The sequence below is a fragment of the Acanthaster planci genome, linkage group LG20, assembly GCF_054643075.1.
Source record: "Acanthaster planci isolate LZ-2023a linkage group LG20, COTS_SCS, whole genome shotgun sequence".
Classification (NCBI taxonomy): Eukaryota; Metazoa; Echinodermata; class Asteroidea; order Valvatida; family Acanthasteridae; genus Acanthaster; species Acanthaster planci.
In genome coordinates this window covers 9,478,046-9,490,290 of record NC_141796.1, presented here as the reverse complement: position 1 = coordinate 9,490,290, position 12,245 = coordinate 9,478,046, and the positions used below count along the sequence as shown (strand labels likewise).

At 42.5% G+C, this 12,245-nt stretch overlaps 1 protein-coding gene across 2 annotated transcripts in view; it reads left to right on the top strand.

The window, feature by feature from the left end:
- The first annotated feature begins 117 nt into the window (after window positions 1-117).
- The window catches only part of LOC110975084 (tetraspanin-1-like), a 33,359-nt gene continuing 21,231 nt past the window's right edge, over window positions 118-12,245 (top strand). Inside the window, exons 1-2 of one of the 2 annotated variants that reach the window (XM_087130260.1) lie at window positions 128-252; window positions 10,661-10,830. The gene's annotated coding sequence lies outside the window, so the exon portion shown is untranslated. Of the gene's footprint in view, window positions 253-10,660; window positions 10,831-12,245 lie in introns of both variants that reach the window. The other variant, XM_022227215.2, reaches the window with a different exon arrangement.

Sequence of the window (12,245 nt, the reverse complement as noted above, 5' to 3'; positions counted from 1 at the left end):
CGCCTTCAGACGTAGACACTGAGCCGGGGTGTCTTCAAACTGGGAAAACAGTTTAGCGCCCTCAATAATTTTTTTTTACTGTAACTGGACGCCCCTATGAGCGTAATAGTATCGCCCAATTAATTATTTTCATCTGCAGTGCAGCGGCATGAGAGAGCGCGTCTCGTCGATCTAGGCGATTGACAGCAATTCATCAAACCTGTCACAGGGATAAATGTTCCTTTTTCATCTAGGACATACAATTCTGATGCGGTAAGTAACATATTAATTCTTAATTTCCTTTACTGAGAAAACAGATTTCCGTTTGTGCTTGAAATGAACGGTCTTCGGTTGGAATCACAGTCGTGCGTGGAGAAGAGCGAGCTTTTTTTTCGTGGCGTGAGGTTCAGATGTTTGTTTTCTTCACCGAGGATGCGTACCGCGCTGTCTGCCAATTGACAGGGGACAAAAGCGAGTCTACTCTCGGTTGGCTTCTCAACCATTCCCGGTGCTGGAATCGTTTCAGGATTAAACATCGCCTCCCGCTGCTTCCAACCGTCCTCACACGCCGTGACTAAAGAGGAAATTCTAATCAGTACTTTCTGTAGGGTACAATTTACATTCTACATGTACGACCTACTTAAGAGTTATTGGTGTGTGGTAACGGTACTGTGCGCATGCCCTACGTGTATTTTCATTATGTTCATTCTTTGCTCTGTGATTTCATCATTGACAAGACCAAGGGGAAAAGTGAATTAGGTTTTCACTCCATTTGCTTCATTTCCTCCCACTCATGTTTCTTTCCCTTTTTTTCTCTTTTATAGTTTGCTTTCTTATTTTTTGACATTTTTTGGACTTTTTTTCTGCAAATGTTTAGCATAAGCCCAAAAGGCATTCTGGGAAGGAAAAAGGAGCAAACATTGCCTCCTTTTCCTTCCCACAATGCCTTTTTACCATTGTGCAAAATCACCCATGCAGTATCAGCAATAAGGCTGATTTTGTAAAAGCTGGAACTGGACGAGATACATTTTACGTTTAGTCAGCTCATTGAGAGAGCAAGAGTTAAGAAAATCTATCTGCCATTTTGGAAATCTGTTTGTTTTTTTTGTAAAAAAAAAAGGGTTTAAAGGGGGCCTTCTTACTCTCTTGAAAACCTTAAGCGATTTTCTTTTTCCTGGCCTAAATTTCAAAGTACCATACTGTGCATTATAGAGCCGTCGCGGTCTCCATGCTTAGTGCATTTTGTTTTGAGTAAACCTGCCCAGCTGCCCTGCCCTTTGTCTCTTTAAATTTCAGGAACTGAAATTGTAGCACTGTCTGGCCATTTCCAATTTTGAATTTGTTCATTTGTACCTTTTAACTGAAAATTTCTATTGGAAAGATGTTGAAGGCCAAGTACCTTTACTACAAAAGCTGTTGGCAAAGCAGTTATAGCACACAAAAACAGCAATGTTACAGAGAGAGGAATATTTTTACTGAAAGGTCTTTGAAGTTTGATTTACTCTTGATCTTTTGACTTTCATTACATTTTGTGGTATAATTATGGGTGGGGGAGATATCGTTTCCCAGCATGTCCACCTGGTGTCCCTCCTGCCCCCTCCTCTGTCCCCCTCTGCCTGTCCCCGTCCCGTTGGAATTTCAAAATTTCAAAACAAGCCAAAGCAGTGTTGCCACACAGTGTACATTTGCAACAGTTTATTTGGTTTAGAAAAAAAGGATTTCGGCCCAGTTATGCTTCAACTGGAAAGGTTTGGGAACCCCAGCTCTAGTGGTGGGAGATTTTGCCAAACTAGAAGTTCATTTGAGCAGCGAAGTCTGGGATGGGATGTTTGATTTATAAAAATGAACCCATGCATGGGAGATAATGGAACTGCAAGGTTGGTGTTTGATGGACTGGGATCATGTGATGTACATGTAATGTGCATTGTTCATCAGACAGAAACAGAGTGCTGGCTGAGTTGTAAAGGCTGAGTTGGCACGCTCACTGGGGAAACATCAATTCGTTTTTCATCAAAGATGTGTAATGTAGCTGAAAATGCTTGCTTTATCAGCACACTATAACCAGTAAACCACAAAAGAAGTATCCACAAACAGATTCAAATTTTAGATCGAAAATATGTTTTAAGATATGATTGCTGAGTTTTGCTGAGTGGGTTGATATGCTGAGCTGTAATTTCTTGGCTGAAATGAGTCGTGGGTGTGTGACAAGGTTAGTTTTATAAAATAAGCCAGCTGTGTCAAGGTGGCACCGGGCTTTCGTTTGCACATGTTCACTCATCCTATGTTTAGCAATGGATTTTTTTACCACTGAAAAAAGGGGTGCGTGCACCTGCTCTGAATGAGACTGCATGCAAGTTCGGACCTGTGCATGAGCAGTGTTGCTGCCGCAGAAATGGCCTGTTTTGTTGTCATTATGGCCAAAGGATACTCGGACAGTGCAGCGGAACTTGCGTAGAAAAGGACTAGGATGAAGTCTATGGACAGCATCATCCTTGCTCATGCTTGGTGTGCATGGTTCTGTGCTCAGACACACCAAATGGCCCCGAGCCATGGCAGTCTCATGATGCAAACTCCATCTGGTTAAGTGATCACACCACACCATTACCATTGGGGCTGGTTGTCACTGTAATTCTTGGCACTAGAGGCTACCCACAGGGACCCCCTGCCAAGTTTTAATAAACATTTAGGGATGCCCTCAGAAAGAGCCTACATGGAGGTCAGTTCTGGAAGATCTGCTGCTTGCTCTATGGGAAGATCAAGTTTTGAAGGGTATGATTTTCTTCATTTCCTGGAAGAAAATCATGTTAGTGGCCTTGGCTTGTTTCCAAGATGTAGAAAAAAAGTTGACTTTGTTGAATCAGTTAATCTGAAAATCAATTCCCCTGAAACTTACATTGTAGTACAAGTAGTCGGTGACCTCGGTTATACTAAAAAAAAAAGGAAAAAGTGAGGTTTGCTTGCAGGAAGTATTTCCATCTTGAAGTGACACCCCTTTCCTTGAAACTGTGAAACTTTTTTCAAGTTGAGAGATTCCGCCCCCCATCAAACTGACCTTCAGATAGTTTCCCAGAACAGCTCCCCTGGGTGTATACATGTACTGTAACCAACCAATAATGCAAACAAACCCAGAGACACTTGGCATTGCCTGCGGCAAGAACAGAGAATAAGATTAAGAACACCACCTGGTTGGGAAAACCATACAGCGACAAACCCTACCCCCACTGTTTTCTTGCAAGACCTTATTTTCTGCCTCTCCTTTCTCTTGGGTGTCAAGAGTGAATTTCATCCCTTTGGTAAAGAAACCGGCACTCACTCAACACTGGTTTCTTTACATTTGGATCAATTTGTCACCTGATGCACTTCCAGGTGTATAAATTCACCTCTAATTGCCGTGACCTTTGACACAAATGTTGACAGAAAAGATAAACAAAATCAAGAGCCTTCATCCATACACCTTGTCATGACCAGGGTCCCGGGATTCAAATTTCAAAGCGGCCAGCTCTCAACCAATAAAAACTTACCAGGAAAAAGTTAAAAGCTCTAGTTCTTCCAGGAAAGTTCAACGAAGCCTGGTGGTAAGTTGATTTATAAGATCCAACATGAAGGTCGGGAACTTCCAGTAGGGTAAGGTTTGACCACAAATGTTTCAACAAAATGGTGTGGTACTTTGATTGATTGGGTTCCTCCTTGGAGGTGCCAGAGCTTGAGTTGTGGAATTTTGTTGGGGATCAGACAGTAAGCCACACTTCTTCCCTTCCAAACAAGAAACTTTGGCTGAGCTGTTCAGGAACCCAGCTGTTAGTCGCCGCTGTCACCAAATGGCCAAATATTTACAAGCTTTTGCTGTATCATCCCTGGCAAGTGGCGAGATATAAAAATTGTATTTAGTGTTGCTGTTAGTGTTTAAAAAAAATGATGAAGTCTAGATTCTTTAATAGCTAATAACACTTCGGCAGTCGTTCATAGTTTGCCACCTTGAACCCACATGTAGCAGTTACGTTTTTTGCAAGCATACAGTGTAGGAAAATACCGTATGCATTTTGATGTGCATAAGTTTGCTGGATCAATTTGAAAACCATATGCTGAATTGTACAGCTCACTATTAGGCATGTAGCATTAAGACCAGTAGAAGATTTACATGTAAGTTCAATCTGGATACTTTTCAATGCGGTGTGAGACAGTCTGCCCCAAATTTTCACTCACGCTGGGTGGTTGTCAAATACCCGTAACTTGGTAGACGTTTGCCTCTCTTATGTGTAGGATCTTCAGTTCTGTCTCACATAGGAATCTGGAGCAATACTTCCATGAGGCAGGTTCACAGGGAGGGGAACTGTAGAGGTTGAAAAATCGCACTACCAGGCTGACTTGAGAAAGAAGGACCCAGTCTGAATAAGCCTTTTGCGAGCATATGCAGCAAGGTATGAGACGGAGAGAACCCCCCCTGCTTTGTGTTGGTCATTGTCTGGCAGGAATCTGGGGAATTCCTTTCAGACATCCTGGGGGTTGTGTTAAGTAACAATAGTCTGGAATGTGTATAGGGATTGGACATGTTGGGGGGGTACCCCTCAGTCTCATTTCTTGCTGGGTATATTTGCGTGTGACCTTTGAATAAAATCTGGTACACTGAGTTCTTTAAATTCACGGGAACATAATAATTTGAATTCTCCATACTAAAAACATTGTTGCTATACCTCGTGATTTAGGGTAAGCTTTTGCTTAGTTACATAAGAGACGCCTTGTAACAATACACTATTGCCAAAGGATGAGAAGGGCACAAAGGAACCAGTCCATTCCAGAGATGATGTTCGCTGTGCAAAAGCTTGCCCCGAATCACGAGGTATAGCAACAGCATCTTTAGTCTGGGGAATTAAAATTGTTGCATTTGTGCGCAGTCAAATAAATCTGTGTACCAGATTTTATTCAAATTTATTTATGGCTTATTTGGGACACTAAAGTGTTTGTTTTCAGTGGCAGGAGGTATCTTCCCATGGTTTACCCAGTGTCTCTCCCAACCAGATCAGCCTGATAAGACAGTGTGAACAGTGGTCTGAAATGCAAACAAATCTTTCCAGTGAATAAACATGTTGTGTACAGGTGACAAGATATGCCAACACATACATGGCCTAGTTGGATAAGAGTTTTCTGCATGAAAGAGAAAGGATAGACTCTACTCAAATACCTGTATCTTAGAACAAGAACAGTTTCACCAACAGAGTAAGTTGTCTACACAGTTTGTGTCAAACTCGACAAAAAAGCTGGCTGTGTTTATTTGTGGGGGAGGCATTATTATTCTTGATAAAAAGAAAACTGGCCTGGAGCACATAAATCGTCGACCGCATTGTAAGTGGGTGGGTCCTTGCTCTGTGGTGGGTTTGAAAAGAAAGGGCCTGAAGATATTGTCTAACAAAAGTAGGGCTTAAAACGATCTCACTTGGTTCAGATTACTTTGCAAAAGCCAAAATACTAACACAACTACGTTTCCAGTGAAACTTTCAAGTCCTGCACCAGTACCCGAACCTCTTTCGAAAGAGAAAGTTTGGTGGGAAAGTCTTCATCATGCCCAGTGGGTGTGTAACTCCACACTGCCCACTTGTTTGGTTGAAATCCTGGCGCTGAAAGTCTTGCTCCCACAAAAAAAGAAAAAGAGCACAGCCTACAAACTTCTGGGATCTCAATTGAATTTTTGACCCTGCAGGGCCCCCCCCCCAGGATTTTTCTTCCTTGTGGCAATTAAACCTCTTGAAATGTTGAACCTGGGAAGGAGTACCAGCACTTGACATCCCTTAATTTAATGGAGCCAGGGTACCGATGACAACATTTTCCTGAACAGGACTCGTCACACCCCCCCCCCAGGTTTTAGGGAGAATTGTGCAGTGTGTTGGCATGTGTGTGAGGTATATTGTTGATACTGCCGATTTTGCCGACGACCAACACAAACGCTGTCGGCCTTGGGTATAACGTTGCATAATTCATGGACATACATGTAATGTGCACTGAACATGGCCAAGTGCCATCAAGGACCACTAGTTAACTTGTCGTTGGTTTGTGACGTACCTACGGTAGCACATGTGCAGTGGAGTTGCAGTGCGAACGACCCTAGTCAACCGTTGTCGGGTCATTAGGCCAAAGGGGAGAAAAGGTGGTCGCAGGAAGGGTAAAATGGCCAAAATAAAAGTGAAAAGGGTCATTTACTAGTTCCAGACTGGTCCTCTTTGCTCTGTGTGATTAGAAACGGTTTACGGCAATCAACGATGCAGCCAACTTATTTGCTATGAAGGGAAAGCAATTGGTGCAAAGTGGTCATAATCTACCAACTCTAGCCCCACAGGTACTTACAAAGTCATTATAGAATTTTTGGGGCAGACACCTTGTCTGTGTTAATTTAGCACTCCTTCTTTAAGCAGTTCAGTCGGTGCAAGCCAGCAAACACGCTCGTCAATTTTTTTGTTTCTTGAGTCAAGGTTCCCACTGTGTAACACGTGGGTGTGAACCACAATGGGTTGGGATTTCTGCAGGTAGTATTCAGCTGTGGAAAGACCCTATTCCAAAACCTAGATGTGTCATGACTGATGTTTGGACTCCTCTCCCCCTTTCCCATCTTCTCCCCTTCCCCCCCAACCCATTGTCTGATTGACGAGTGCCCACCCAACTCCCACTCAGCACCCCAGGGAATTCATCAGGCTAGGGGCTTTGCTTATAAAACATCAGCCCAACAAACACTCTAGACTGCCCAAGCTGAATAAACAGGCTGGCGATGTGGAAAGTGTCTTCACCCTACATCCAACATCAATTGGAGGATCTTCCAGCATTTTGCCATCCACTAGTTGGAGTATGTTAAGAGCGCTTTCATTTTCATCTCTCAATCTACCAGTCCCTGAGGCAAATCAGAGCAGACGCCTTTATACTTGGAGTGCTACAGCACTCCTCTACACCAGGCATGCTTTCTTTAGTTTACCTCATGTGCCCATCTGTACCGGCGCACGTGCAATGCAGCATATACGCGCATCTTGACAGAACCGTATTGGACTAGATGTAGTTGAAGAGACAGTTTCAAGCGGTCAGTGTCAGTGGTCATGTGCTGTGTGAAAGTTTCACCTACATACATGTTTAGGCTAAGCTTTGGCACTGATTTTGATGTTGACAAAGAAAGATTCCGCCAAAGATGCTTTTGGGTTTTGTGCACATTCAGACGAAATTCGATTGTGCCACAGGCTCATGATTGTGCATGATACACTAATCTACATGTACATCTACATGTACATGTATACATCTACTGTACATGTGCAGAGTACATACAAGTACCGGTACATGTACCGCCACATTTTGTAAATATACTTACACATGGCGTGTCCTACACACTTACGGTAAGCTCTTGGGAGGGTCAAACAACTTCTGTTGTTGATGGATGATCCATAATGCATGTTTTAATCTGGTCAGGAATTATGCATGTACATTTACCGGTAGCAGTTTGTGTGATCAGCCATCTGGTTTTTTCATGTATTAGTTAAATCAGTTACCTATGCATGAGCATTTTTTTTTGCTCAAAAGATGCAGGCAGGTTTAGCTACATGTAATTGCCCGTACATATTTACACAAGGCGCTTTTATGAATTCAGTCACAAATGTGTTCCTACATGTGCCGGTAGCCCTGTGAAATTTCTAATGGCAAAGTTCCCAAGAGTCTAATTTCAAACAAATAAGTGGTGTGTATGCTGTGCCGTAAACATATCAACCCCCCCCAAAAGGCATTCATGCACTTGATGACATCATTGGCGGTTGCTAGGCAACCAGTCTTGCGGAGGAGAATGGCCTCTCCCCTTCCCCCAAAGAAATACCTTGGCTACTGTACCGGAATGCATGGAGAGAGAGACTTAGCCTTTTGGGTTAATTCTATTTTGCCTGGGATCTGAAATGTCATGCTGCAAATGTAGGTCTCTGTCCAAAGTGTACGGCGTACATGTACACTGTACAGTGGGTACACGCATTCACCGCGTTCAGGGGACAATTTCTTTTGTTTAAGGGAAATTTGAACCGAGTTGTGGGGACATAAACGGAGTCCCCACAACGTTTTTCGGTTCCCACAAAATAGGTGAAATGTCAAGTGTATGTCCCCACTACTGTGGTGCGGGAGCTGTTGTACGTGTACGTGATTCACATGCAAATGAGTTGTTCTACCCAATAGAGGGATGCTGCGAGTTTCGAAAATACTTTATGGAGAAGAATGTTCACTGACCTTTCTGGTCGACATTTTTAGGTGTGGCTGTCCATGGTACCGTACATGTACAGCAGGGGCTGTGCTATGTTGGTACTGTAGCATTGTTACGTTATGGAGTTTCGTAAAATATTACTTTTTGAAATAAATTTCAGTGCACCAGAGACATTGCACAAGTTGTACACACCACAGAAAATAGGAAATCTGTGCCCGTTTTACAGTTTTGCTCTGTTAGATTTTGCTTTTGAAAAAAAGATTCCTAAATTAATTGTTAGAAAATTCAGGTTTCCCATGTACATGTATGTTCAGGGACGTCAAATGTACATGTACATGTAATCTCTGTTTTGCTTTTTCACAGGTATATAAAAGTCCTTAAAATTTTTGTGAAGTATGGACACCAGTTTGTTCGTCCGTCCGTAATTGTTTTGATTTGTGTTCTTAACCATACTCAGTCTTCATGGTAGTGAATATTGTCTGAGTTTAATCCTGCTGTGTAAAAAATACTTGGAAACCCATGATGAGATCCTATGGCAAGTGTAAGTAATCCAATTTTAAAGGAGTTCCCAGCAAAACGATTTCATACGGTAACCCCGCCTGAAAGATAATCCCTGAAAATGTATGCAATCATGACAGATGCTTCCGTTACTGATGCCCTTTACTCTCTGAAGTAACTGCAGTGTGTGCACAAATCTTGAAGGAAAAAAAAATTTCAAAAAATCTTCATTACATTTCTAGAGTCCTCGCTGCCCTCGTCTTCCCCCCCCCAAAAAAAAAGCAAAGATGAGAAATTTGCTCGGGAACATCTGCATGCTATAAATAGCCGTCGCGTTATTTCCAGCCAGGTGTGTATGCACGTAGGATCTTCCGCCTCGCAGGTCCCCACACTCTATGCCGAAGAAAGGTCGAAGATACGGTAAAAAAAAAAAAAATGAGAGGGGAAAAAAAGCCTGCCTTGGATGACAGACACCAAATAATCCCCCATAGAGTATCACCTGGAAGGATCCATTTGCTGTAGAGGTGATAATTAAATTAAGGTGGGAGGGGGCGGGATGGGGGAAGCCCGCACGGTCTGGAGGGGTCTGGTGTTTTTGTGCCGAGAATTGTGCAAACCGAGGAGGTTGGAAACGAAATATGTATCCAGTAAGCCGGCCAATTGTGAAAGAAACGAAACCTTGAAATAAAAAAGTGAGAGGGAAAGGGGGTGAGGAATGCAATATATATGCCGAGCTTGGGTCGAGTGCATTTGTTGACTGAGTGCATTATTTCTGTGGACGCAATAGGGGCATTTGACGGCACACAGACATGGTAAACATATTCTCGAATTGTAGCGGGAGGTTAGCGCTTGGCTGGTGCAAGCCGTCTACCCGCTGTCATTATTTGCTCTCTCGTGGGATTTGCCAATTTGTGTGGTGTGTTTGTTGAGGGGGTTTCAGTTTTGAAGGAGGGCGTCAGACATTGTGTACGCGTACATGTGCAATGGAAGGTTGATTGGGGATGACATTTTTTACATCAGTGGTCAGTAGTGTTAGTTTGGCCCTAACAACTGTCTGAGTCAAAGTCTGTCAGATTGAAATGTTGTAGACCAAAAATGGTTAGCAGTTTGATGTACATGTAGGCCCTGTTAAGCTTAGCAACACCTCACTAATCCTGCTACAATGTATATGCAACCTGACCAATCTTGCCTAGCCCAACTTGACCTGACCCAACCCCTCCCGACCTGGCCTACCCTGACCCAACCCCATCTAACCCTACCCAACTCTGTCCAAGGCAACGGTTAAACCCAACCCAACCCAACAGTTGAACCCAACCCAACAACCCCAACCTTACCAAACCCAACCCAACGCAACATCCCCAACCTACATGTAACCCAACCTAACCCAACAGTTGAACCCAACAGTTGAACCCAACCCAAGCTGTCAACCCAACCCAATAACCCAACCTAACCCAACCCTACCTAATCCAACCCAACAGTTAAACCAACAACCCCAACCTACAATGTAAACCAACCCAACGGTTGAACCCAACCCAGCCCAATGGTTGAACCCAACCCAAGCTGTCAACCCAACCCAACCAACCCAACCCAATAACCCAACCCACTCACCCAACCCAAACCACCCTATCCCACCTCACAACCTAGTCAGTTTGTATAATCCCTTTTTTGAAAATTTGCCTGATTTATTCTTGAATGTAGGATACATGCACATTAGCCATGGATCCAAAAGAGATTTCTCCAAAAAATAGGACATAACAAAAATTGAACATAAGGAAAATGATATCAGTTACCCATGAATTGACAAACAAATAAATTTACAATTCTCTGTGGAAGAAGTTTATTAAATCATGCATGTATAGAAAATTGTATCGTGAGATATTAAATTAATTTTCCCCATGGCAAGCAACTCCACAATGTAATCTTATGCACGGTGCAGACAGACTACAGTTCTCCAGTGTATTTTTTTTTTATCCAAAGCTGATATAAAAGAAATCGCGGACAGGGGTTACCAAGCAAGCTGCTTGCAGCGTCTTGTCCCAGCATGACTTCAAACCGTGGGCGATTAGCCTATTAGTCTCCCGTCTGTGATACGGCTCTGCGGTAGACACCATGAACGGACCGCTTGCCGGCTTTAAAGGGAGGCTGTGGTGAGGTTTGTCCTTGAATAATGATGCTAGTTAAGCAAAAATGAGAACAGGAATATTGGGGGAAGGTATTGAGATTTCGTTGTCGACCAGACTTTAAGATTGAAATTGGATATAAATTTGCATTTTTTATTTAAATGTTTATTTTCTTCCACCAATTAATTTTTTTCCTAAATGTTAGTAATTTAATTTGCCCCCATTTATTTAAGGAATATTTTTTAGTCTATCTGAAGTAGCAAGCCATTAGAAACAGCATAGGAACGTGTACACTTGCTTGTACTTGTATGGACGTGGAGTTTACTTGATTAGAAAAAATCGATCCAAAATGTACTTTTTTTCATTCATTCACGTGAAGAAAGAGACAGAAATTTTGACATGGTGTATTTCCTAGCCATGTATAGAAATGCACAGTTTTGTAAACAAATGTTTGTAAACACAATTATTGTGCATAATGTTTGGTGTGTTAAGAACTACATGTACATGGACTGTGATCATGTGAACCTTGGCAATGTTAATTTGTGTGCGGTGAGTGACACGCAGTATTTTATTTATCAATTTCACTTTTCCCTTGTCAGAAGTTGTCAAATTTTTTAAAATGAAGCTTGGCCGCAACAAAATTTCTCACATAGATTAAGTTTCTTTCTTTTTTTCCCCCCTCAAAAATATACACGTAGTAATTTTCAACAGTGGCCCCTTAATTTACACGTAAGTTGGTAGCAAATTCTTGACGCCCAGTAAATAAATAGCACTCGTTTACAATTTATTCAAGGGTGTCTGGTTAAAGGAAAAAAACCCTGGAAAGTTCATATTGCTGCAGTCATTCCTGATTGATTTCTCGTGTCCACATTCCTGTATTCACCCGTGAGCTTTGAGCAAGACAACATTTCAACACGCTTGTCCGTTGGAGAACTGTCCCATTTGTAGGGACTCGTGAAATGTTGCCTTGTGCGCGTATTCTCTCTGATCTGACCCTCTCGTGAACCGACAACGCGGAATGCACTGCCTGCCTGGAAGTCGTAATGCCCCACGCTTCCTGCGGTTGGCCAATGACCACAGTTTGCAAGGGGAAGGGAAGCAATGGCTTGGCCAAAGAGGAAGGAATTGATCTGGTTTATTAGGGAGGGGAACCGTTAATAGACTCGGCCAGCCTTTCCTGTTTATCTGCTGGTCTTATCATAAAAATGAGGCTCAAGATGGACTGTACATGTGTACACCTGTACATGTATGCATGAACATTGTACCGTGCAAGTGCAAAGTATATGAAGTGCTGATTGGACAGTTGCATTCAGTTAGGTTGGCCAGTTGTCAATTTTTTTGTTTTCAGTTGCTTAATTTTTAATACATGTACATTGTACTTGTAATTCCTTTTTTAATTGAACAGCAATTTCTGGTTTTTTTCTTTGTTTTGTCTACCCATT